This window comes from Dermochelys coriacea, chromosome 1 (assembly GCF_009764565.3).
Source record: "Dermochelys coriacea isolate rDerCor1 chromosome 1, rDerCor1.pri.v4, whole genome shotgun sequence".
NCBI lineage: Eukaryota > Metazoa > Chordata > Testudines > Dermochelyidae > Dermochelys > Dermochelys coriacea.
Genome location: NC_050068.2, coordinates 133,792,452 through 133,819,530, shown reverse-complemented (window position 1 = coordinate 133,819,530; position 27,079 = coordinate 133,792,452). Strand labels below are relative to the sequence as shown.

At 42.3% G+C, this 27,079-nt stretch overlaps 1 long non-coding RNA gene across 1 annotated transcript; it reads right to left on the bottom strand.

Moving 5' to 3' along the window:
* Positions 1 to 205: 205 nt before the first annotated feature.
* On the bottom strand, positions 206 to 24,803 carry LOC122457692. The gene is made up of 4 exons (XR_006277368.1): positions 24,664 to 24,803; positions 18,767 to 18,773; positions 14,430 to 14,435; positions 206 to 218 (listed from the first exon to the last, which is right to left on the bottom strand). It is a non-coding gene; the product is annotated as an uncharacterized LOC122457692 (long non-coding RNA).
* Between the last annotated feature and the right edge of the window lie 2,276 nt (positions 24,804 to 27,079).

Genomic DNA, 27,079 nt, shown 5'->3' with positions numbered 1-27,079 from the left:
GGGCTGGCCCTGGGCGCCAGTGGGGAGAGGGACCTCAGGTTGGCCCTTCATGAGTGGGATGCAGGGAGGACCCGGGCGGTCTCAGGTGCGGGGGGGACCTCAGCCCAACCCTGCACCAGTGAAAGGCAGGGAGTGCTTGAGCGTGGCGGGTTTGGGCCAGCCTGTGGTTGTCCCATTTTCCCTTTGAGAAAATATGGCCATCCTACCTAAAATAATCTCTGATTTTGGATGGCTAGCTTGAGGCAAGTAGAGCCTAGTGTTAAGAGGCCAACCACAAAGTCCATATCAATGGGACATGCAGGTGCTCAGCAACTCTGAAAAATCAGGCTCCAGGTGTCTCAAAACGAGGCACCCAAAGTCATAGACCACATCTGAAAATACTGGCATAGCCAAAGCCATGATTAGAACCCTAGCTCCTTTCTCTTGCTGTAACCCCACGAACCCTCTTGTCAGTCATAAGGACATACATTTTTTTGTTTGGATGGAGTTTCTAAGGTCCATGCAAGTGTCTTAGATGAACTGCCCACTGTTTAAAATAATATTTTTATATATCCAAGGAATTACATCTAAGCCAATTGCATTCATTTCTATCCAAATAAAAAATGTATGTCCTTATGACTAACAAGAGAACACTGGCAGACTGGTCTCCCTTGCTGTTTTCTGCTCTGGGCCTCTTTCTGATTAAACATGGAAGTTATGGTTCAAAATAGACAAGATGTGTGAGAGAGATGACACATCTGCCAGGCATTTCACAGAGCAACATCAATTGTGTTTTACAGGAGGAGGAAGAGAACTTGTACAGAGTTACAGTAATAACCTTTCAATGGATACCGGAATGTTTCATGTACTTCAAATCAAAAGAGTGGGAGGAAACTGTACTTAAATGACTACTGCAAAATGACAGGGTGGAGGGAAATCTCTAAAGATCCCAGATGCAGAGATGGAAAAGCTACTGATCAGATTCTTGGAGGGTAGGAAATATGGGACATGTTAACATTTCCAGCTTATCTAAGAGGTATAAAGGGTCTAGCGATACAAAAAAATTTCAATTAATTTTCTAAATTTAAAATTACTAAAATGGAAATCACTTAGCATTTTCAGATTCTTTTTAATTTGTCACTAGCTCTCAAACTTAAGATGGAAAAACCAGAGGCTGGCTAAGAGGTCAAATAATGAGTGGGGAGGGAAAAAAGCTAAAGTGCTAACTGCCAAATAAGATGCATATCTAGCAGATAACACAGTAAAATGATTTTGTAATGTCCTTTTTCTCCCTATAACTCAAGGGAATCCTGGCAGCATAAACTAAGGTTTTTTTAAATTGTAAACCATTAGATATACTGTAACTAATGTGACGGGGCAAGGCCAGATGGCTATAGAAAAGTAGTGGGAGATAGATATATTAGCTCCAGGCTAAACAAATCCCTGGTACCAGGAAAAATTAAATGGCAGTTGCTCCAGTTCAATTAAGACACCTGGGGCCAATTAAGAACTTTCCAGAAGGCAGGGAGAAGGCTAGGTTGATTGGGACACCTGAAGCCAATCAGGGGTTGGCTGAAACTAGTTAAAAGCCTCCCAGTTTGTCAGGTAGGTGTGGATATTAGGAGCTGTGGGAGGAAGTTGTGCTGTTGGAGAGATTGAGTAGTACACACCACACACCATATCAGGCAGAAGGAAGGAGGCTCTGAGGTAAGGGTGAAGTGGAGCTTGAGGAAGTGGGGGCTCCTGTGGGGAAGTAGCCCAGGGAATTGTATGTGTCATGTTTCTAAAAGTTCAGCTACCATAGCTGATACTATTAGAGTCCCTGAGCTGGAGCCTGGAGTAGAGGGTGGGCCTGGGCTCCCCCTCTTTGCCCCCCCACCCCTGATTAATCACTGTGGCTGGGAGACAACAGAGACTGTGCAAGGGAGGATAGCTTCTCCTCACCTCCCTCGCTGGCTTATGATGAAAATGGCTCAATAGACTGGCCCTTGTCTCTAGAGAGAGAAGGGTTATGTGGAGGGTCACAGTGAGCCTCTGAGGCTAGTGAAATCCACCAGGAAATGTGGGACCTACAGAGACAAGGATAGAGCTTTGTCACACTAAGAAAACTGTAATGATTTATTTTATAGAAGATGAATCTTCTTTTATAATAGAACAGTAACTAATTTTGAAAGGGGCTAATTAGGGGAGATATTGTCCAATCATCTAAAATTCAGCTACACTAAGTAAATGTACCAGATTTGTATATAGAAATAAATGGAATGAAAGTACTCAAAAGGATGAGCTATCTGGAGCAACTGACTTTAAAGTGAATTACTGTCAGCAATAGTTGTGTGTGTGTTGTTGTTTTTTTTACTTTGTATCCAGAAAATGATTAAACCTCTAGAAGAGCGTTTGCAGCATTCATTTGCTTATGTTAGTAGTTTTGCCAAAATAACAGCTTTTCTTTCTCTACTGAAATGAAAGTGCAGATTCACTGGTTGAAGACTATACTGAAACAAATCCTACCCTACATACCTTGTTAAGCTGCATTCCCTTTGGGTTTACAGAGCGTTAACTTATTTGTGCTCAGAAAGGATTATAAATACATATATATATATTTAAAAATCTTTGATATTTTCAGAATTAGAAGTTACACAAAGATTTATGAATATATGGAAGAGCCAAAAAAAAATCATGGATGTGGAGATGCTTAGGTAATTATGTTAATCATGATGTGCTGAATTTTAATTAAAAAGAGAACTCCTTGCTCTAGCTCAGTGCACCATAATATTAGAGTGCCACTTCTATTCTCTTCACAGCAGTGAGTCATAGCCTGTTCCATGACAGCACATACACAATGACACACATTAGCGAAGGAGGCAGTACATTGCTGCAACAAAGCTAAAGGCAGCACAGCAGCTCTTTCGAGCATTAACATGTGAATTTGCACACGCAAGGTCAGTTGGAGAAGAGGTCTATCGAGAGTGGTTGTGAGGGAAGTGGAGGGAGGTAGGGCAATATCTAAAGAGCCTTCATGGGCAGTATCTCGGTGTCAGCCTTTTAAAGCTTGTTTTCCTGTTACATTATGGAGGCAATACCTCTGAAGCCTAGAACACAACTGCCAGCAATGCTATGTGAACAAGAAAAAAATCATCACTCCATCTAGATATCTTGAGCTGTTCGTTTCATTGCAATGATCGAGGTACTCTGTATTCTTCTGATGAAGCCTTATTTCTGTTCCTTGAACTTTCTACAGCGCAGTGTTCAATGCCACATTACTGAAAGCTTCCGAGGATGAGTCTTTCAACTGCACAGTGTGTGTCAATCAGGTGTTTTTCTATGTCTGTGAAATAGCTCATTTGGTTAACAAATGCTTGTGGAAAGTACATTTTATGGGCAAAATCTCTCGTATTAATGGATAATTTGTACCATTTAGGCCAAGTACAGTCAAGACTGCATATCAGGAAATGGAAACTGTATTATAAGAACATCTCTAATTAATCTTCAGCTAGGGGCTGAAAAAAAATCTTAAAAGAAGCCTCAGTTTGAAATCTCTGAAGATTATCTACAGCTTCCTCATAAACTGGAGCTCCAGCATGATTGATCCCTTTGCCTACCTCAATTGCATCATTCATAGTTGTGATGTTCCCCTCTGGTATTATCTGGACCGGTGATCTGCTAGGTCACTCCAGTTCTTGGTTCTGGGAGCCAGCCTTACTCTGGTCTGCTGTGAGAACCCCCACTCCTGGGCTGTTCATGCATAGCCTCTGGCATGTAAATTGTTCCTTGGATTGTGCAATCCAATGACACAAGCCAATATCTCCAGTCCCAGACACAACCCTAGGAACCTCCATCTTGCACTGTCCAGTTATGCTTCAAGCTTATATGAGTTAATTAATTTAACAAAGAAATTGATATGTATCAGGTTTGTTATCCCAAGGGGAGTCTGACATGCTTCAGACCAAATGCACTGCTTCAAGTAGAATAAAAAAACAGATTTATTAACTATAAAGATAGATTTTAAGTGATTATAAGTCAGATTTGGTCAAAGGAAATAAAAGTAAAATGCATTCTAAGCTGATCTTAACACTTTCAGTGCCCTTACAAACTTAGATGCTTCTCACCACAGGCTGGCTGGTTGCTCTTCAGCCAGGCTCTCCCCTTTTTTCAGTGCTTCAGTCGCTTGGTGTGGTGCCTGTAGATGTAGGTGGAAGAGAGAGGAAGAGCATGGCAAATGTCTCTCCCTTTTATCATGTCCTTTATTCCCTCTTGGCTTTGTCCTCACCCCCTTCATAGTCAGGTGAGCATTACCTCATCGCAGTCCCAAACTGACCAAAGGAAGGGGGGTGACTCCCTCAAGAGTCCAACAGATTCTTTTGTTGCTGCCTAGGCCAGCGTTCTTTGTTCCTATGAGGCTGGGCTGGGTTTGTCCCATACCTGCCCTAATGAGGTGTGAATTGCTCTTGGAGAGTTTTTGCCTGGGCTTATTTTAAGCCATGAGGATACATTTTCAGCCTTATAACTATATAAATGAAATTTATAACCCATAAGATTACTATAATATCACTATAACAATCATGCTCAATGCATCATGAACCTTCCAAAGACACCCAACATGACAAACTTTGCATTGGATACCACACAATCATTTTATAAAGATGAACATGGGGGTGTAGGGTGTTCCCCCGAGGTATAGAGCGTCACAATAGTGTCAATTCATCAGCTGCCAAAGGCAATATCTTTGTTCTTTGCAACTGACACTGGTGGGCTGAGCAGCAAGACCCTGTTCCAACCATCTATTGTGTTCTTATTGGTCACCATCTTATTTATTCCCTTGGTTACATTTCAGCTCTTACTTCATGTTAAAAAGTCACCTCAAAAGAGTTGCACAATTACTCTTTCCAAAATGAAGATTCTTCTGTTTTTTTCCATTAAGGAACCCACTAAAAGGATCCTGTTCAGTTTGTGCCAAAATATTAGGGATTAGCAGGGCAGTGCTAACCCATTGGGGGCCCAAAGCAGGAATATTTCTCCCAGCACATACTAATAATTAATGGGGGGGGGGCCTGGAGCTGCATGGGGCCATAAGTATTTGCTTAGGCTGCTTATGTCTAGTGCTGGCTCTGGGGACTAGATTATGAGACTTTTTACTCAGGCTAAGAGTGAGCAGTCTTATTGATGTCAGTGGTGGTAGTTTAGGAGTAAGGTACTGTTCTGTATGAGTAAGTGTATCAATATGGCCCTAAGATAGTCACATCAGCCTTATCTTAGCAGCCTACAATTTTATACAATAGTAATGATTTGTTCCCTTTCAGTATTAAGTAGGGTGCAACTGAGACCAATTACTGTATGAAAATCTCTCTGAAATAAGTACAGTTGTAGCATTCTTTTGGTCGTCATATTCTATCATTGATTGCATCTCCCAGCAAAGTAATCTACACTGCCAGGACTCCTCCACCCTTTTCTCAGGCAAGTTGTCCCTCCTCATTGGACACGTCCCACTGAAACTGCTGGAACTACTCAGATAAATAAAGGAGGACTGCTTGTAGGAGTAAGGATTGCAGAATCTGACGCCTTTTTCCTAATTAAAGCTTTCCAAAGCTTTGTCCATTACTTCACAAGACGCTAGTTCCAAGGTCATTTTGTTCATTTTATTTTCCTGTCTGATTTAAAAGCTGGGTTTCTGAATCTGACCAGGTCTTATGGAGGACAGGATGGCTAGGAGATTGGGCTGATACGTCAGACTTGCATTTGTCTCTGTTGGGTACAGACCTATGCCAGCACACTGCCTTAATGACGCCTGCCCCAGCAAAGTTGAAGAGGAGGGAGCTGCAGGCAGTGTTGTCAGTTCTCTGAACTGTTCCTAAATTGCAACCAGATGACAAAGGACAACATGTACACTCACACACTTACACACACAGTGCCAGAGCCTGAAAACCCTGAAGTAACTAGCCCCAAACTGTCATTGATATCAATAAGAACAGGATTGGGCCCCAGCCTATCCAGAGCAAAAATACAAGATTAATTTTGAAACCTGCTTTCACATCTATAGCTGGTACCTACGTTTTCAAGGAGATTTTACTATTTGAAAAGTTTGAAGGGACAGTGAGTAGCTGTTTGTATGCTTGAGAGACAGAAATTACACACATGAAAAATTCAAATCAGGGTAAATTTTTGATAACCCGCAATTCAAAACCAATTTGACAAATTCTCTTCAAGCTTTATACAAACTAAAAGAATGACTTTCTGGCCAAATTGATTTTCCAAGCCAAAGTGATAAGGGGACTAATATAGGGCTATATTATGGACATTGGCTTAAACCTGAATTATGGAGTGGATCTTTCCTCTCCATAATATTACCAGTAATAAGAAATGCACAAAGAACAAGGCTGTAGCATGATCTGTCATCCACTGAAGTTAGTGGGACTCTCTACACTGGACTTTAGTTACCTTTGCACCAGGCCCTTGCTGAGCTAACCAGACAGTTTAGGCTGTGCAGTAACATCTGTTTTGCATTTCAGCTTCTGTGGCAAACCAATCATTCTGTCAAGTTTACTTTATACTTCAGAGAAAACAAATAGTTGCCTTTCAGTTACAGAGATGTCACTTTAGTGGGTTTTCCTTCCCAGTCACTGGATTTTATATTTAAAGATTTCAAAAGTACAATTGCGCTTAGGCACTTGTGATCTCACCATCATCCTTTGCTTTTCCCTAATTAAGTGGAAGCTCACAGAAGAAGTTCCAGCTTTAATTAATTCTCCTCCTTTATAGGAAGTGCGAATAGGACAACCTGTGAACTACCTCTCAGTTGTGATTTTCTCACTTTATTGAATTATTCATGATTTTCATCTGTTTCAGTATTCATTGCTGTCAGTTACTGCACACGCTTTTTTAGATTATGCTGTATATCTGCATGAATTGATAGGCAGAAGTTTTTAGTACCTCTTCCTACAATGAGTAACAATTCATGCAACCAGTTAACTTGATCATACCTTCATGGAAAAAGCATATTGGATCAAAAGATACTCTTTGAAATGACTCATTTGACTTTACATAGTATCATTGGAAAACTTTTAGATGCTGAATTCTCCTTGAAAACTGCATCTTTGCCTGGAAAAGAGTGTATTCCAGCTTCTGGCATCCATTAATATTACAGTATTGAAACCTTACTTACAGCCAACAATAATATAAGTTGATTTGGACACAGAGGGCTCTGTTTTCTATAGCTTGTATGTGGGGAAATAAGCATGAGTGCTTGTTCCAGGGTAGAAGTGAGATTTGAGTAAGGTGTGAATGAGATTTTCAAATGAGTTGGGTTGAATGAGTACAGAGTGTAAGTACCAAAGGAAGGGAGCACACAGAAAAGGATGGGGCATGAGAATGGCATGAAGGATCAGCATCCACAGCCTATTTTCAGATTTGGTGAGGGCAACTCAGGCTGGTTTAGGGGACCACAATCTTACCAAGGATCTGGCAGGTGCAAGCCAAGACGTACTAATACTGGTGGACTCCCAAGAGAGCAGAAGATAAGAAACAGCAGTTGAGGCATGTTTGTACATAAGCTGCATGTTCACTTAGCATGCCACTGGCACTTCATGAAAATGGTGTCCAGATAGCCATTCCCATTTCAAACAAGAGAGACTGAGCTGCCCACATCTCCTCCTGAAATCAGGTGCAATGAGATGGTCTTTCTCTACCCACCTGTTTGGTTGCCAGCTTGTATTTTGTGTTCACACTATTCCATCCACAGTTGTTCTCCACTCAGTATTGATCCTTCCCACATCTTCTCAAGGGAGTGGCCACCCAAGAGCCTTGGCTTGTAAATCAAGACTGTGTTTGGAGTCACCACTTCACTGGAGAACCTGGGTTTTCCTTTGGGAACGATCCCTTTCTGGCCAGTAGGGTCAGCACAGCCACAAGCAGCAGAGAATGCCATATTGATAGTTTGGGCAGTCTTACCCTACTTTTTCAGCCTGCCACATGTGGCAGTGTTCACGTAAGGTCCATTTATGTATGTTAATGTTCATTAGACATACCTATGTAACAGCAAGGGGAGGGGAGTGACTATCCTTATTTGATTTAAAAGATACAAAATGACCATTTACTTTAGCATAGCACTATCCTAAGTAAAATCCATTCATTCCTGTCTGAATATTGGTGACATCACAGCAGAATTTTCAGATGCCTTCTCACTAGTCTTGAGCACTCAGCAGATGACCTCTCAGTGATCTGCTACACACCACCATCCACCCATTTCCTCACTAGTTGTTCCTGCTACAATGACCCACCACCATTCTTTCCATTATAACTTTCTCAAGGTTACTTCCCTCTCTACGCCTGATGTGAGCAAAGTACATAACTTTGTACCTGTTGATTTCCAGCAGCAGGGTCTACATCTCTCCATTAGCACACTCCTAGGAAACCATAACATGCCATCTACTGTAACTCCAGACAATTGGATGGCCACTATTTGACCATTCAGTCCCACAACACAATCCAACTCACTATGAACTACAGATGCAAGAGAAGGAAGAGTAGACAACATAGCAGAATAGCCCACATTTTCAAAATCCCAGTGCTGTGACATACATAAATATTATACATACACAGAAAGATGGGGAAATGGAAGCAAAGAGGAAATTACTTGCCCAAGGTCACTCAATGAGTCAGTAGAACCATAACCAGAATGTTTCCTAACTTTTGGTCCCCTGCACTAGATTATGTTGCCTACCAGTGTATCATATGGTTATCCCTTCTTCTGACAGCAATGTCTCAGTCTGAAGCCAGCATTACCCTTCTGCTGAATGGTAGCACATTTAAGGCCTTGCAGGTCTGCTTCCCAGTGGAGCAGAAATCCGTGACATGGAGTCTGGGTAGATTCTAAGTAACTTATTTTGGTTACATGTAAAATGCAGTCCTGGGACTGAGCAGGCAATCCTTCCTTTCAGACATTTCAACTCACCCAATGCATGGTTCCCAGAGAGCAACGCTTCCTCAAAAACTGACTCCAGGCAGAGACCAAGGCAGAGAACAAGCTCTTCTGTTGCTCACACAGCCCCCTCAACCCACAATCTGCTTCTACCAGGACTTTGCATAAGCAAAAAACAACAATACAGCATGTCTTCCTAAGATTGACCATTTACTTGCAAACTGAGGAGAATAATCTGGTGACACCTTCTATTCAATATTTTACATGATTTTCTGCCATTGAATGACCACCAACCATGAAAGTCATGTTGTTCTTATTGTTAACAATAAAGGTCATTTTGGGAAGGTTACTGCTGCTAGGGGAAAGAAAGTAGAAAAAAATTACTATGAAAAATTCAAAGACTATTAAAAGCTTCTGTTTGCAAATGTACACATCTACAGCACTTTTCTGACCAAAATTCTCACCAAAAAAGCTAGTGGGGTATCTTTAAAATAAATTCTGCATTCAGAGCAAGAAACCATAATGCAATGTTAATACTAAGATTTTAAGTGCACAAAAGTAATGTAATTCAAAGTTATGGTTCCCATAGCAACTGTAACTTGGCCCCCTTGCACAACTCTAGTAGTCTGTATTAATATGGTATTCATTTTCGTGCCCTAAATTTTATGTGCAATGCGGCCATTGATTTAATTGTTTGGAAATCTCAAAGTGCTTTGTAATGAAAATTAAAGATACACTGTAACATTCTGCCATGGGCCTTTGTTGTAATTTAAAAGGTCTGACTTCTTCCCTGGTACAACTCCACTTAGTACAAAGAAGCTGCACCAGGGAAGAATTTGTCCCATGATTTGGAAGAAGCAATTATTTAGAAAATAGAGTTCTATGAACCTTTTGCATTGAAGCCCCCAAACAGGCAAAGCTCTCCTAGTTTGGGGTTCAAACTTGGAAATGAAACCAGCAAATCTTTGTGAAAAACGAATGAGCTGCATGACCGTTAATAGGATCTGGTCTACTCTCCAAAGCCTGGAGACCCATTTTAAGGATTAAATAGATATTTACTGGGGGAGCTCTGCCCCTTGTTCAACCCCTGGGCATAAGTTTCTGACCTGGAGTTGCAATGTCTCTAGACCACAGTTCTCAGGCCTGCACTCTCTTGCTTGTAGTACTAACACCCAGCTGAATCAGTATGGTCTGATTCAGTACTACCTTTGTTAAGGGAAAACAAAACGCCAGTCCCTTGATATAGGGAAGGTAAATCAGTCTGAGCTCTCCTTTCTCAGAAGGGGAAACAAGCAAGCTAAAATGCTTGGAGGAGCCATCAAATGCCTCATTTCTGGGTCTCCTGTACTCAACGGGCAGATTTGGGGAGGGGGAATTGGTGGTGCTTAGTGCCACCCACTCATGACAACAAAATGAGATGGCAATTGTGGGCTCATCTCTACTAGGGATTTTTATCATGACCGAATACAATTGATAAGAATCAAGTTAGCTGATGGGAGCCTGTCAATATTTTGTCCTGTTCTACATTGTGCCAGCTGCTGTAGCCACTATCATGTCAGCTAACTCACCTCTTCATGATTGTGTTTGAACATGAGGACATTTTGTTACTTAGACCAGCCCACGGTAGAGTGTGCAGAACAGAAGATGATCGTCCTTCTACTTCCTTGTATGTTTTGTTCAATAGTGAAATAGTTAAATTGACTTTATACTTCTCTGAAAACTAAGTCCCATGTGCATCTAACTCTGTGTTGCTGAATACCAACACCATCACCTGCACTTGGCAAAACTTCAAATACAGTTGCATCATTCAAAAACAAACCAGTACAAAAGCAGAGTTCTTACTTTACTAAGCTCTGTGTGGGTTTTTTGCAGGATTTGGGTTACAGCAGAGCCAATCTGCAAGCAGTAGGTGGTCTAACTTCTCATATTATCATCTGAAATAGCAATGTCACACACTGGTTGTTTCATCATGGCCTTTAGAGGTCTTTAAATCCATCTGGACCCAGCGCTCTGTAATTCCTTAACCTGGCCCCAAAATACTATTTGTAAAATATTTTTTAAAGCTGAAATATATTAAAATAGCTCTCCTGCCCCTGATTAAAATATGCTGACAATCCTTGCCTCCGCTGGGATTTGTGTTCCTAAAAAACATATCCCACGCTAACACTTCCACAATTGCTACAACAGGTGGAGCTGAGCCAGTGGTGGCAAGAGTGGGAAATCCTAATGTAGTCACAGCTATAGGTTTCAGCAGAAAAAGGCCTCAAGAACCCCACAGCTCCCTTTGTATTGCTTTACTGAAGTGTTCAAGACTAGTGTTCTTTGCTCTCCCAGTTAGAGAGGAGAATGGCTTTATATCTCCCTCACTAATGGTCTGGGGGAGGTTGGTCAATTCAAATCACTGACATTTCCTCTCTGGCACCATTATCAGAGCCTAACCAGAGTTTACAAAGTAAAAGCCATTTGGTGGAATCAATTCATACTCTAGTATGCAGTAGGCAAAGCAGTCCACTCTTATAACATGCACTGTGGTGTTAAACTTTTTTGTCTATCATAGTTCAAGGCATCTGCACCTGTATTTCCCCTCAGTGTGCCAGCCAGGGCACCCACCCTCAGGCTTTCAGCTCCCCCCACCATCATCTCTCTGGAGATGAGACCCCCTAGTCAGAAGGGAGAGAGACACCTATCTCCAGGCTGAACAGCTTCCTGCCTTCACTATGTTATTTCCAGCAGAGACAGGCTGCCCAAGCAGGCCCACTTACTTTCTCTTCAGAGATGGTTAACACTAACAGTGCGACTGCCCTCAGGTATAGTTACCACACAGCTTTTTTTGCAAGCCTATTTTATTCTTAAGGCAAAAGCACTACAGAGAAAACATATTCAAAACAATAAAAGGATATACACGCTTGCTAATAAGCAGACCAGACATCACCTCAACCCTAACATAGGCTCGAACAGTGCCTCCAACACCACTCCAAGGAGTTTCCTTGTGGTGTCAAGTTCATCATAGCTTCACCTCAGAACAAGCACCTACTTTTATGGGGCCTCAGTAGGCCCAATCCTTCCAACCCTTCTGTAAGGATTGGGCCCTCCAGGGATCAGGGGTCCTGTCTGTTTGTTGAATCAGGAAGAAGGCCCTGAGTCAGTTTAAAACCAGGCTATTTATTCAAAACTCTCTTTCTAGCTGTTTGTCCCTGGAGAATCCAGTTTGAACTGGTATATGTAGACCTCACCAGGGGATGACTTGAAAGGGCTGATAACCAAACAAATTACATTAGTACCCACTTCCTCCTAGAGAAGTTGCATGTATGTTCTTGTGGAATTTCATGTAACCACATTTTAACACTGTGGACCCCAAAGGTATTAACCTAATGCAATGAGATTTAACTTAATTCAGTAAAGCTTATCTTAATTCCATAAGTTTTGTCCAGGACATTGTCAGTCTGTCATTCTGGTTTTTGGTGTTAATAGTACTGCTTGCTCCTGGGTTATGCTCTGTTTCTTGGCTGTAATCTTCACTTTGTTAATAATCAAGGAGTGATCAGTTTCACAATCAGCACTGTGAAACATGCAAGTGTTTTGCACTAGGGGTAGGTCTTTCCTCCTGACGATAACATTTAATTGGTGCCAGTGGCCTGATCATGGATGACTCCATGACACTTTGACAATCTTTTCCTGTAAAATATGAATTGGTAATGCACATTTGGTTTTGGACACAGAATTCAAGAAGTCCTTGGCCATTCATCTTGCCAGTGCCAAAATGTCCTAGACAATCTGACCATGAGTTGTTGTCTGCATTGAAGTCCCGAGGAGGAAGAGTTGCTCAGTTGGATGACTTGATGCAAAGAGCTGTAAAGTATATCCTTCTCCTCCAGGCTAGATTGAGTGTTGGTGCATAAGGACTAATGTTCACAGAGCCAATGGCTATCTGAAGTTTAAGTGAGATGATACGCTCTGACTTCCCAATACGTATTTCTAGGAACTTTACCCACTTGTTTCTCACAGCAAAACCGAAACTCTGCAGAATTTTTTTGCTGTTTTTACCTTGCCAAAAGAAGGCGTAATTGGCCTCTTGGACAGAACCAGCATCTGCAAGTCTTGTTTCCTGAAGTGCTGCAATATCAACACTAAGTTTGTAGAGCTGACAGTCTATCAAAGCTGACTTCCATCTGCTGCTTGTATATTGTAGGTCGTCATTGTCTGTCAATCCTGGACACGTGGTCCTGACATTCTAGCTTCCAAGCCAGAAAGTTCTTAGTTTCTTATTTTTGCCAGGTGAGAGGTTTCTGTCTGCCTTTCAACTTTTGGTCTAGCTCCATGCACCCCATGAGGCACACAACTGTGGCAGGTCAGCACCTAATAGTCTGGGAGCTGCCCAGCTTTCTGGCGGGGGGGTGGCTAACCAATGGAATGCAGTGATTCCTCCCACCATTGAAAATGACCCATGGCGCCCTCCTCTATGCCAGACAAGTGAACTTATAACCTGTAACTGCCATCTTCTGTGTTGTGTCCATGTTACCAACAAGGATGGAGTGTCCTCTCCACGTGATGTGGCTGCAATAGCCTGGGTGGTTGATATGGAGGTATTGCTTTGCCCATGAGTCAACATCCCCCTCTTGACTTCACTGGTTTGGACCAAAGGAAGGATGCCCGTCGATACATTTGGAACCAGATGGATCTTCCATCTGTCTGCCTTTGGGGCTCCAGTCCTAGATTGGTTATCAGCTACAGCTGAAGGGACCAATCTGTCCTGTGTGGATGTCATTGGCAAAAACACTGAGTGAATTTGCTCATCAGACTTTTGATGGCATTTCCTCCATCAAGGGTTCTACTGCCCTCCTCAGGCACTCATCTGCCTGAAGCCATTGGCACTTCCTGAGGTTTATGGATTAATTAACCACTGCCCAGAACTCGGCATTGACCTCTACAGGTTGTACCACTTATGGTCATAACAGTAGCAGGTTTTCAATTCTGACCTGACACAAAGAGACTTAGGTACTTAAATATCAGACTTAGGCAGTCCAGGTTTAGGCTCCACTGTGATCCACAAAACCCTCACTCAGCTGCAATCTAGCAATGTAGGTGGCTGAATTCACTCAGCACCTAAATTTTTGCTGTACAAGCTCCCTAGGCACCTATGTTTCTATCTCTGGGCATGTGCACTACTGCTTCACTCTAGGCGTCCAGGTGACTATCTCCCAGAGCAATCTATTAACTGGGGGAGAGAGGCAGCGAAAGAGTGCTGGTTGCTCGCCTGTTGCACCCAATCCAGTAGGTGTATCCAGAGGCCACTTGCTGGACAACTTCATATTCAAAATCCAGCCAGCAGTCATGCCACTGCCCACCTTAAACTTTTAGCCCATCGTTAGAGCTCTCATCCCTCTCAAGGGCATACTCAAACCAATGAGGTATGGGATATTCTGATGTGGGGGCTCCCTGGTCTCTCCTGTTGAAGCCCTTCCATTGTGACTAAATAATTAAAGAGCCATTAGAGCAAGGCAGTGCTTAATTTGTCCTGGGGCTTTCCAGGGCTGAGCACTGGCACCTGACTGTTCATAGCCCCAGCACTTCTGGGCTTGCTGAATCAGATGTGAATGTAAAATATTGCTTGAGCCCCAGCACCTCTTTCATTGCAAGTTAATCATTGGAGCAGGGGGACTAGAGCCTGTCTCTCCCACCTCCTAAATAGATGCCCAAACTACCAGGCTACAGAGTCAGTCTCACTCTGTTTCTCGCTGGCCTAATCATTCTTTAATTCAAAGTGGAACAGCTTCAACAGGAAAAAATTAAGGGACTCCCTATGTCAGACTATCCCGTAGATCAGTGGTTTGAGCAAGCTGCTAAAAGATTAAACTCTTGTTCAAATCCTGTACCACACTCAAGTAGAGGGGGGGATTGAATCTCAGTCTCCTGCATCCCAGGTGAGTGCTCTAGTAGACTAAAAATTTTAAGGTGAGCAGCTCCTCCTCCAGGTGTTTTGTGAGGACTGAGGCAGGCACCTAACTCATTCTCACAAGAAATGGCTTAGTTGTCTAAGCCACCTGACTACAGGAGAAGAATTCCCATTCATGGATCACTAGCAGACATAGGTGCCTTCCTGCAGCCTACACTTAGGCACCTCTCTCTATGAGAGGGGAGGGGCTTAGGACACACATCCTTCTCATCTCCTGTTGGCTAGCTTAAGCAGCTCTCCATTTAGCATGCTGGCTTTTGAGGATCCCATTCTTAGGTGCCTCTCTCTCATGCATCCGATGAAGTGAGCTGTAGCTCACGAAAGCTTATGCTCAAATAAATTTGTTAGTCTCTAAGGTGCCACAAGTACTCCTTTTCTTTTTGCGAATACAGACTAACACGGCTGCTACTCTGAAATCTCTCTCCCTGTGCATTGTCTAGGAACCAAGGCACCTCCCTTGGGCTTTGTGGATTGCAGTGTTGTTCCTGTGATTATCTAGGTGCCTGAAGGTTAGGCATTGCAATGCCCAGCATCACTACACTTAAGTCCCTTTGTGGATCTGGGCCTTAGCTTCTCTGGTTCAGATCCTCAAAGGTATTTAGGCTCCTCACTTACACTGAAATCAATGTAAATGAGGAGCCTAAATACCTTTGAGGATCTGGGTCGCTGTGCTTCAGTTTCCCATATATAAAATGAGGACAATAGCACGTCCAGAGGCAGATTAAGATTTATTGGGGTCCTGGGCACAAAAACATTTCCCCCCCCCGCCACTTTTTAACATGGGCGAAGTAGCCTTGGGCAGGTGTGGTGCAGCAGCAATGGGGGCTGCGCTTCTCAGCAGGGAGTTAAGGTGATCAGCTCTCCTGTTGCAAAGCACAGACCCTACTAGTGGCACCAGCCTCTTCCGGGTGCAGGGCTGAGGTGAGCCTTAGCTGCCTTTGCCATGGGGCTCTGCTCCCTGCTCTATTTCTCTTTCCTCCTTCCCCCCCCCCCCCCGCCACATGGCCCTGTCCTCTGGCCAGGCCAGAAGCTGGAGCCAGGCCTTAGTAAGAGCCACCCAGGGAGCCCTGCTGCTGTGGGGAGCCCTGGACCTTCCACCTACCCTGGACAGCGTGCCACAGGGGGCAGGGACAGGCCAGGGGCTGCTTTTGGACCTCCCAGCCTCCCACCCAGGGCAGCAAGGAGAAAAGGCTTCTTCTAGGTGGCAGGCTGTTCGCTTCCCTATAGGGGAAACATTAAGATTTCTTCTGTTGGGGAAGCGCTGGTAACTGGAAGCCAGCATAATAAGTCAGTGCTCCACTGTGGACAAATAGATGTACCTCCCTGGGTGGGGAAGGGAGTTGGGTTCTTTGTTTTTTCCTTAAAAGAACTACTTGAGCCTATCCTGATGTCCACCTTGTAAATCAGACTGATTTACTTGAGCACCTTTCTTCCATCCCCACCCTGGAGGGAGAAATGCTGAGGCAACAAAAGGGATCCCTTGCTGCCACTGTCACCACACACCCACCCACAAATTTTGGGTACAATATTCAAGGTGAAGGCATACCATTAATTGATGATATTCCAGTTTGGACTAATTTAAGTAATTTTCTGTCATCTGCAAATTTTGCCAGCCATAATAAATGTGTGAACCACCATTCTTCCTATGGATCCTTGAATCGAATCATCCCACCTTTTGCCATGATGAAAACTGAGCATTTATTTCTACTTCTTGTTTTCTAATCCTTGGCTAGTTTCCAATCCTTTGCAGTGATTTTAACTCACCCTGTGACTACTTAATTTCCTTAATAGCCTCAGGTATGGGACTTGTCAAAAGTGTTTTTAAAAGTCCAAATAAATTATGTCAGCCAATTCTTTGACACATTCAAAAAATATTAGTAGATGGGGGGCATGATTTTCCTTTACAGAGGCCGTGCTGATTTGTGCCTGTCATGTCTTCATCTTCTTGTTTTATAATGGCCTTTAATTATCATTTCAACCTATTTACCTGGGACTGAAGTAAGACTTGCTAGTCTTTAATTTCCACAATCGCGCTCCAGCACTTCTCTTACCGATATCCTATATTTGCTACTGTACAGTCAACTGATTTAATAATATTGTATGTTTTTGTTAGTAACTCATCGACTTCATGTCAAAGTTCCTAAAAAACCTTGCTGTACGGGTAAGTAGAGGTTGGAGTCAGATCAGGGATGGAGGTGTTCTAGTACTATGATGGAAGAAGTAAGGATTTAAAACACTCTTGAGTAAATACTATCCAGTCTGCCTTTTAAATTTATTATTGCTTAATATAGCAATTGGTTCCAGCATGTCATCTCTGGACACTTCAATCTCACAGTGATTCATCTTTATTAGCAGGAAAAATGAGCCATCTCTCAACATCATCTCAGGTGAAAATTAATGCAAAGAAATAATTTAGCTTCTCTGCAATGTCTTTAGCCTCCCTTTTTGTTCCCTTGACTCTCTAATGCAACCCCACTGATTCTATCACAGTTACCACTTTTGATACACTTAGCCTAAAATAAAAAAAATTATAAAAAATTCTCTATCTGCTCTTCAAATTTTTCAGCCCTCCAGCTTCCATTTTACTTGCTATAGTTTATGTTAATTGCTATTGGTTTCATTTAGGCTGGAGTCCAATTAATTTTAAGGGTTCTTGTCATTAGGTAAAAGTTTGCTTGAAAAATAGAACGGTTCAGTGGTTAGGAAATTTGAGCCTAGGATATGGGAAATCTGTGTTCAGTTCCTTCCTCTCCCACAGACTTCCTGTGTGACCTTGGGCAAGTCCCTTAGGACATAATTTTCATAAGTGGCTAGTGATTTTGGGTGCCTGCCTAACACCTTAAAGCAGTCCGATTTTTCAGAGGGGGAGTGCTCAGCACCATCTGAAAATCAGGCCTTTTTTAGTTGCCTCAAGTCAAGGACTTGAAAAATTGAGCCATCTAAAATCACTTGTCACTGTTGACCTTGGGCAAGTCACTCAGTCTCTCTGTATCCCATGTGTAAAATGGGATAATAGCACTTCCCTTCCTCAAAGGGCTGCTTTGTGGACAAATGTATTAAAAAATGGAGGTGTTCAGGTCCTATGGTAATGAGGGCTAGGTAAGTACCTTAGATAGATAAACTTGGATACTTCCAACGTTGCCAGGCATCAAAATGAACCTAATTACAAGCCTTTCAAATATTAGCTTTTTAAATTTTTTCCCCCTGTAGCTCAGGTGATGAGGGACGTAAAGTATCTTGAGACACAGCAGAGCACATGGTACAGAGAAACAAAAAAGGCTAAGGAATAAGATGAGCATTCCTTTAAAAGATGCCAGTTGATCCAAACATCAAGGGTGAAATTCTGGCCCTATTGAAGTCAATGGGAAATTTTTCACTGACTTCAGTAAAGCCAGGATTTCAGGGTTTTCAGGACTGTACAGTACCTTCAATAAGCAGCAATATAAAGAAGTGTCGAAATCCTGGCCTCACTGAAGTCAATAGCAAAACTCCAAGAGAGTTCAATAGCGCTAGGATTTCACCCCAAGTTTATTTCTTGGGCTGGATTTCTGCCAGTCTTACTCGTGTTGAGCAGTAACTTACTCCATGACTTGCCCTATTGAAAAGTAATGGAACTACTTGTGGAGTAAGGTGGTATTTAGCAAGAGTACGGGTAGCAGAATCTGACCCTTACTCGTTTTTAAGGGTGTATGCTTGTTTCTATTGCTGGAAATGTTAACTTACAACTGCTCGGGAATGCGTACCGTGCCACTGTCACTCCTAAAGAGCACAATGCTGAACGTGTACCTCCTACAGCACGTCTTCTTGTGAGGGAGCAATATTGAAATGACTCCAGGGACTTCCAGACAGTGTATAAATGCAGACAGCACCATTGAATAGTATGTAGACTTTTGGACTTCACCCAGCTGTACCTCTTTAGCTACCCCCCGCCTCACCCCCAGACACACACACAATCCCAGGAAGATTATAAATCAAGATGGGGTTTTTTTCCTTCGCATCCGTGATGCACATTTTTTCTTTTCACAGTCTTTTTTGTTGGGCATGAATATATTTTGACTTTGTTGGAAGCGGTCTATGCTGAGCTGGAAGCGCGCATGCCTAATTGTGACCCTAAGAACCCCTCAGTGCCAACTAGCAAAGCGTTCACTGCCATGGAACAGCAGCGCCTGACAAACTCACTACACCTAACACTTTGATGTCACGGTATTTATCTATGAAGAATGTCATTTAAGGTATCAAATGAAAACTTATATCATACAGGTCATCATAATCATTGTGTGATATATGTACAGGTAACAATTAAGAAGTTGTATGTTTATACTGAAAATATATGTAAACCAGGCAGCATTGAGGAACAAGGTTTTCTTTGACAAAGAAATGTTGATTTTCCTGTCTGCCCTGGTCTCTAATGCAAATAGAGCATGGGAAAAGCAAACACAAAGCAAGCTTCATTTGCATATTGTCAACAGGAAAAGCAAATTAACAGAAGGGTGAGGAAAAACAGCATGGACAGCCTGGCATCTGCAATCAGCAAGGGACAACTTTGTCTGGTGGTATGCTTCTAAAGAATACATTGCAAAGGTTTTCTGGACTATAAAAAGGAGGCAAGAGTACTCCTTTGGGGGCCTTCACTGAGGGAACAAAGGGGAATGTGTCCATGAAAGCTGGCTCCTGGCTCGGAGGATTGGTGATGCTGAGAAGTTACTGTAGATGAGATACTTATCTGAGACAAAGGTTTTAGCCTGTTAAGATTATGTTTAGTGTCTTAGCAGTGTGTTACACATCTATTTCATTTGTAACCATATCTGTTTCTACTACCCTTACTCAATATCACTTGAATCTCTCTTTGTTAAAAAACATCTCTTTGTTTTATCATAACTGAATTCTTAGTTGAATCAAGTAAGTTGGTGTGTATTCTACCTTTTTGGAGGCAGCAGACTTGGCAATTAGAACACAAGACTGGTCATATCTGATCAAACCAATGGTCTTTCTAACCCAGTATCCTGTCTTCCAACAGTGGGTTGTGCCAGATGATTCAGAGGGAATGACCAAAACAGGGAAATTGAGTGATTCATCCCCTGTCCTCCATTCCCAGCTTCCATCAGTCACAGGTTTAGGGACATGCAGAGCAGACAACCATGAGAGTTTCCAACAAATGCTTGATGTCACCAGCCAGGCTGCCAACTGGATGGGACTCAGCTTCAATGCTAGGAAGTGTGCATCCATGCATATTGATGGCAGTAGAAGGGACTCGGTACAGCGATCCTGTTTCAGATCCAGGGTGAATCCATGATCTTACTTGAGGATGGGCAAGACTACCAACATCTCAGTGTGCCCACAGGTTTTTGTGTCCAGCAGACACCTGAGGATACCATTGCTGAGATCCTATGGGATGTGGCCAAGATCGACTCCTCCCTACTGTCACCAGGGCAGAAGATCAACACCTTGAACAACTTTGATCCCCTGTATTTTATTTGCCTGAGGGCTTCTGCTGTGGCAAAGGTACCCTTCAACAAGGTGGACAACATCATAAGGCAGTTAGTGAAGAAGTGGATGGGGCAGTAATGAGCTGGTGTACATCTCACACAGGCAGGGTGGTGCCAATGTCCCTTGAATGCATGATCTGTATGATGCTGTGGTGATCACTCACGCTTTCCGCCTTCTGATGTGCCCGGACACCATCACGAGGAACATCACAGTGAGTGCTATGCATGATATCAGGAAGCGAATCGCCAGGATCCCCTCCAACCAAGATGTCACTACCTACTTTAGTGGCTCCTTGGTAGGCAAATTTGGAAGAGACAGGGGAGTCTTTGCTTCACTTTGGACTCATGCCTGCCATGCTACATGACACCCGGAGAAGCTTATCGGCTGCCATTGGACATGGTACAAGGAATGTCAGGAACTAGGAGTCTTGCCACAGGTCAAGAATACAGAGCCTACAGTCATCACTCTGAGAGCTAGAACTTTGTTGGAGAGGATGCTGACGGATGCCATCTATTGGCACTACATGGAAAACCTGAGACAGAAGCCCGAGCAGTGCAAGGTCTTCAAAGTGATGTGCAATTGAGACATCATCAACCACTTCCTCCCCAGGGGCAGTTTCACCTGATTTGCTGACTGGAGGTTCATCCAGAGACCTCGGCTCAGTTGTGTCCCACTAAACAGAGCTGTCTGCCACGGGAATCGGGACAAACGATGCAGAAAGTGTGGCTATGCCAATGAGACAGTACTCCACATCTTGTGCAGCTGCAAGCCCCACTCCAGAGCCCGGCAACTGTGCCACAATGCCAACCAAGAACACCTAGTCAAAGCCTTCCCATCACCTACAGGGAAGCTTGCCTTGAACTCTGGAACAGACAGCCAACTGCGACCAGACATCATCATCGCTAAAGAGGTACAGAATAAGATCATCATGGTGGACGTCACAGTGCCTTTTGAGAACAGGACCCCGGTCTTCCGCAACGCTCAAGCTCAAAAGGTGCAGAAATATGCCCCTTTAGCTGATGCCTTGAGAGCTAGGTGTTATGAGGTTCAAACATACAAGCTGATTGTCAGAGTCCTGGGCACATGAGACCCCAATAACAAGCAAGTGCTGCAGGAAAGCTTAATTGGTCAGTGCTGCGCTCAGCTGATACGCCAACTCATGGTGTCAGACGCCATCAGGTGATCAAGGGACATCTATTTAGAACATATCACCAGATATCGGCAATACCAGGAGTTATGAGCTGGAGTGCCATTGAGAAGCGAAGTTGGGAAAGTAACTGAAATACTTCTCTGATGGATTGTATTTACTGAAGGACAACCTATCCTAAATTTTCAGTTACTGAGTGATAATTTACAATAATTGCTATTTGCTTTCCAAAAGCTATATTAACTTTTTGAGTGATTCTATGTGGATATTTAGATGCTAATATTTTAACCATATTGTTAAATTTATTAACCTTAATTTGGACTATTGCAGATTATGTACTATATGAATGTTATGACTTTTAAACTTTATACTTTTGGATAACGTATGCATTATACCCAGATGTATAGACACTCTTTCCTTAGCCTGTGTATTAGATAATTTTAACATTAGCTTTAATAACAAAATTTAAAATATATTCTGCAATTACTGTGAAGATCCAATGAGAGGGGATAGATACCACAAGGGAACACTCTTCAAGGAGGTTTGAGGACTGGGGTGCACCGAATGTTACCTGCAAGGCAAAGTAAAGGCTGGCAGTCCTAGAGTAGCTATCAGACTTGGGTAACTGGGAACTGTCACCGACTTAGCCTTGGAAAGACTCTCTTTTGCTAATCCATAAAAGTAACAAGTTCATCCTTGGTTCTGGGAACCCCAAGAAAACTTCATGCTAATATGGCAATTCTGGAGCCATCTGTTAACTAGCAAGCCACTTCCTCCAGGTGTCTGTAAGTGAGCAAGCCTTAGGATGCTGAAGCCGCTAAAGGATAGCAATACAGGAGAGAACTGAGTCAGCAGCAGTGGAGAAAGATAAGACAAGGGAGCTAAAGCCCTCCATGGTAGAACAAGGACCAGACCATAATCCTGACTGCAGACACTAGGGCAAGTGAAAGGCCCATTTGGCATATGACAAAGTATAATTCAGTAATCGAAAAGAAAGCTCAGGGTTTGTTTGTGTAGAGCAACGGCCCACACAATCTATTAAAAAATTAAAGGTGGGAAGGCTCTATAAGATTTCCTCCAAATCTTTAGTAAAGGTACCCTTCTGCAATCCAATGTACTTAGTAATGTGAGCCATGAAATTCTCATCAGCTCTTTCTGGATGGCATCTTTTCCCAAGAAGATCAGGATTCTATAGATTGTACTGTCAGAATGAGGAAGAGCAAGTGTAAGGCCCAATTCTGTTGCACGCTAACCTTCTATTGGAATCAACTGTGGTGTGTGTACAATAAAGGATTAAGGTCCATAGCTATCATATCTAAGGTTGCATGCTAAACTTCTATTGGAATCAACTGTGTTGTGTGTGCAATAAAGGATTAAGGTCCATAGCTATCATATAATGTGCACTTTAGTATTCTGATATCAGAAACAGAACACAACAAATATCATTAACAAATGAGGACATAAAAACAGTCAGACCCAATAAGTCCAAGGGGGGCGGGGGCGGAAGGATGCGCATCTAAAAACTGAAAATTTAGAACAGTTCACTTGCACGAATGTCCATAGCAAACTTTCTATCCTCCCAGACTCAAAATATAATTCATGCACAATATGTGTACATTACAGACCAATGGATGAACAAATCAAGCAACATCCTCTATGGCATTGCTATAAATTTCTCATGATGTTGGACATGTGGTCCATTCCAGTGATCCATTTCATACTGAAATGAAACTCTTGCTTAGTGGCACACTAGCCTCATAAGCACTATAGTCTGAAATGAATGAATAATGACAGAGGTATTGAACTTTTAGCAGGCAATTTTCTGTATTAGCTATTTGTCATTTCTTTAAACAATTCAAATATTCCTCATGTTTTGCTATTTTGAACAATGTATCTACATGCATTTCTACCCATTTCATGGGGCATTGACTTTAGAAAGTTGCCTATAAATATAAACTGACATAAGGTAGCCCACTGCACGGAGAAAGTAGCACATCTACATTTCACAGCATAACTACAGCATCAGGAAATGCAATTACCAGCAAATAATGCAGTGGCCTAAAGGTGAACATATGGTATTTGTCATAATACTCAGCTGTGAAGCCTGTCTGTATGACTGAAGGAAAAAATTGAAAGGAAACAATTTACTTTCTATGGAGTATTTTACCAGACTGATGCAGTAAGTAACCTCTGTTTTCAAAGGTTGGATGTTAATTTCAAAAACAACTGTTGAAATTGTTCAGAGTTTTTTAACAACAAAACACAACCCACAGAAGTGTGAGTGATCCTGTGACTCTCCCTGTAACCTACAAGCTGAAATTCAGTGGGTTTAATTAAATCACAAATTCAGAAAACAATACACTTTATCTCATTGTACACATATGAAATATGGCATAGGTGTGCAAATAGGCCTTAAAGATGAATAAATTAGTCACTAATTCATTGCAAAGAGAGAAAGAGATGGGCATATTTTTTCTTCGTGTTCCACAGCCAAATGGGTTATGGGGGAAAAAAATGCAAGGATTGGGTCTTTAAAAAAATAGCATAAAAATAAAGCAGAAATTAAGTGTTTACATAATTGTGATAGGTAAACACTATAAACCTCATTTTTTCAATGGAATATTCATCTAATCATTCTAACGATAGTACAACTGATACCTGATTAAATAAGTTGGTGAGGTAGATGCAGTGGATCATCCACCATTGGGGCACAAGGGAAACTGACTGGTGGTTGTGCTTCAAGATAACTATTTCAATTTATTATAAGTAGGGTCTACCAAATTCATGGTCCATTTTGGTCAATTTCTTGGTCACAGGATTTCAAAAATAGTAAATTTCATGATTTCAGCTATTTAAAGCTGAAATTTCAAGATGTTGTAATTGTAGGGGGTCCTGACCCAAAAAGGAGTTGGCGGGGAGGTGTCAGAGTTATTGTATGGGGGCGGGTTGCAGTAGTGCTACCCTTACTTCTGTGCTGCTGCAGGTGGTGGTGCTGCCTTCAGAATGGGATGGCCAGAGAACAGTGGCTGCTGGCCGAGAGCCCAGCTTTGAAGATATAGTATTGCCATCCTTACTTCTGTGCTGCTGCTGGGAGAACCTGGCCATCAGCTGCTGCTCTCAGCCCACCCAGCTCTGAAGGCAGCACAGAACTAAGGGTGGCAATATCACAATCCCCCCTAAAGTAACCCTGCAACACCCTTTTGGGTAAGGACCACCAATTTGAGAAACGTTGGTTTCCTCCGTGAAATCTGTATAGTATAGGGTAAAAGCACACAAGACCAGATTTCACGGGTGGAGACCCATTTCATGGCCATGAGTTTGGTAGGGTCCTAATTATAAGGGTTAGACTGTGATGCCAGTTTGTTGACCATTTTCTTAGACACTGGAAGGCAGTAATTTAGAGGTACTAATTAGGGCTGTCAAGTGATTAAAAAAATTAAGTTTGATTAATTGTGCGATTAATCACCCTGTTAAACAATAATAGAATACTATTTATTTAAATATTTGTGGATGTTTTCTACTTTTTGAAATATATTGATTTCAATTACAACACAGAACACAAAGTGTACAGTGCTCATTTCATATTTTTGATTATGAATATTTGTAATCTGTAATCTGTAAAAAACAAAAGAAATAGTATTTTTTCACTTCACTTCACACAAGTACTGTACCACAATCTCTTTATCATGAAAGTTGAACTTACAAATGTAGAATTATGTTAAAAAACTGTATTCAAAAATAAAACAATGTAAAACTTTAGAGTCTACAAGTCCACTCAGTCTTACTTCTTGTTCAGCCAGTCACTCAGACAAACAAAAAGAAAAGGAGTACTTGTGGCACCTTAGAGACTAACAAATTTATTAGAGCATAAGCTTTCGTGAGCTACAGCTCACTTCATCGGATGCATCCAATGAAGTGAGCTGTAGCTCACGAAAGCTTATGCTCTAATAAATTTGTTAGATTCTAAGGTGCCACAAGTATTCCTTTTCTTTTTGCGAATACAGACTAACACGGCTGCTACTCTGAAATCAGACAAACAAGTTTGTTTACATTTGCAGGAGATAATGCTGCCCATTTCTTGTTTGCAATGTCACCTGAAAGTAAGAACAGGTGTTCACATGGCACTGTTGTAGCTGGCATCGCAAGATATTTATGTGCCAGATGCGTTAAAGATTCATATGTCCCTTCATGTTTCAGCCACCATTCCAGAGGACATGTATCCACACTAATGATGGGTTCTGCCCGATAATGATCCAAAGCAGTACAGACCGACGCATGTTCACTTTCATCGTTTGAGTCATATGCTACCAGCAGAAGGTTGATTTTCTTTTTTGGTGGTTTGGGTTCTGTAGTTTCTGCATTGGAGTGTTGCTCTTTTAAGACTTCTGAAAGCATGCTCCACACCTCGTCCCTCTCGGATTTTTGGAAGGCGCTTCAGATTCTTAAACCTTGGGTCGAGTGCTGTATCTATCTTTAGAAATCTCACATCAGTACCTTCTTTGCATTTTGTCAAACCTGCAGTAAAAGCGTTCTTAAAACAAACATGTTCTGGGTTATCATCTGGCTTCAGGAAATACACTATGAGAATCTAGTTCAGCCATTGTGTTGCTGGCTTGCTTCCTTCTCTCCCAGTAGCCAGGAGAAGGGGAGCTCTCTCTTCTCCTTCAAAGAGGTCTCAGGAGAGACCTCTTCTCTCAGCTACCATATAGGGAAGAAAGACTATCAGCAGTGCATGATGTTACCTCAAGAAGGGGCAACAATGCCACATCAAATAATGAAGCAATGTCACAATTCAAGCATTGTCATGACATTTCAGTATGATTCTTTACAAGATTGTTTTGTGACTCTCTCAGGAGAAAGAGGCTTTGCATGTGCAGAAAACCGAGTGCTGCTATTTTAACATGTAAATCAGAGTGGCAGATGTCAAATTTGAGAATGTTGCCAGCTTTACATAACCCCCCCCCCCCCACAAACACTGCCTGGATTAGGTGGAGAACTTTGACTTTTCCCCTTGCCACCATTAGCATGTTTAATACATCTGGCTATCTTAGGGTTTTATACTAACACCCATCACCATAGTATCTGAGCGCATTCCATATAAAAATCAAAAGTAATAGCAAAGTCCCTAGTGAACTTCATGGAGACTCTGGCACTTCTCCCTTTTCAGGGTGAAAATTTTGCTTTGGGTAAGTTCTCTTTCTTGTTTGGGGGGGTAGAGGGGAGCAGTAAGGAGTGTGGGAATAAAAGGGTGTTATGAGTGTCACCAATGATGGGAAGGCTTTCTCAAAAAGGAAGGCTTTGCAATGTCTCCTAAAGATGGTCAGACTCTGGATTTGCTTGAACTTGTCTGGGAGATTGTTCCCTAGCTGGATCCCCTTGACAGAGAATGCTTTGTCCCTAGCTCTCACATGCTTCAGCCTGGGCTTTGGGATCTGCATCATCCCAGAGGCTCGCAGCTGTTGTATGGTTCACAGATTTGAAACGTAGTCTTTGATGTAGCTGGGGCTTGATTCATTAGTAATACGTACTAGAGGATAGGTAAGTTGGATAAAAACTAGAAATATTTGCCAAATCAAGTTTCTTAATCTTAGAATAAATCAAA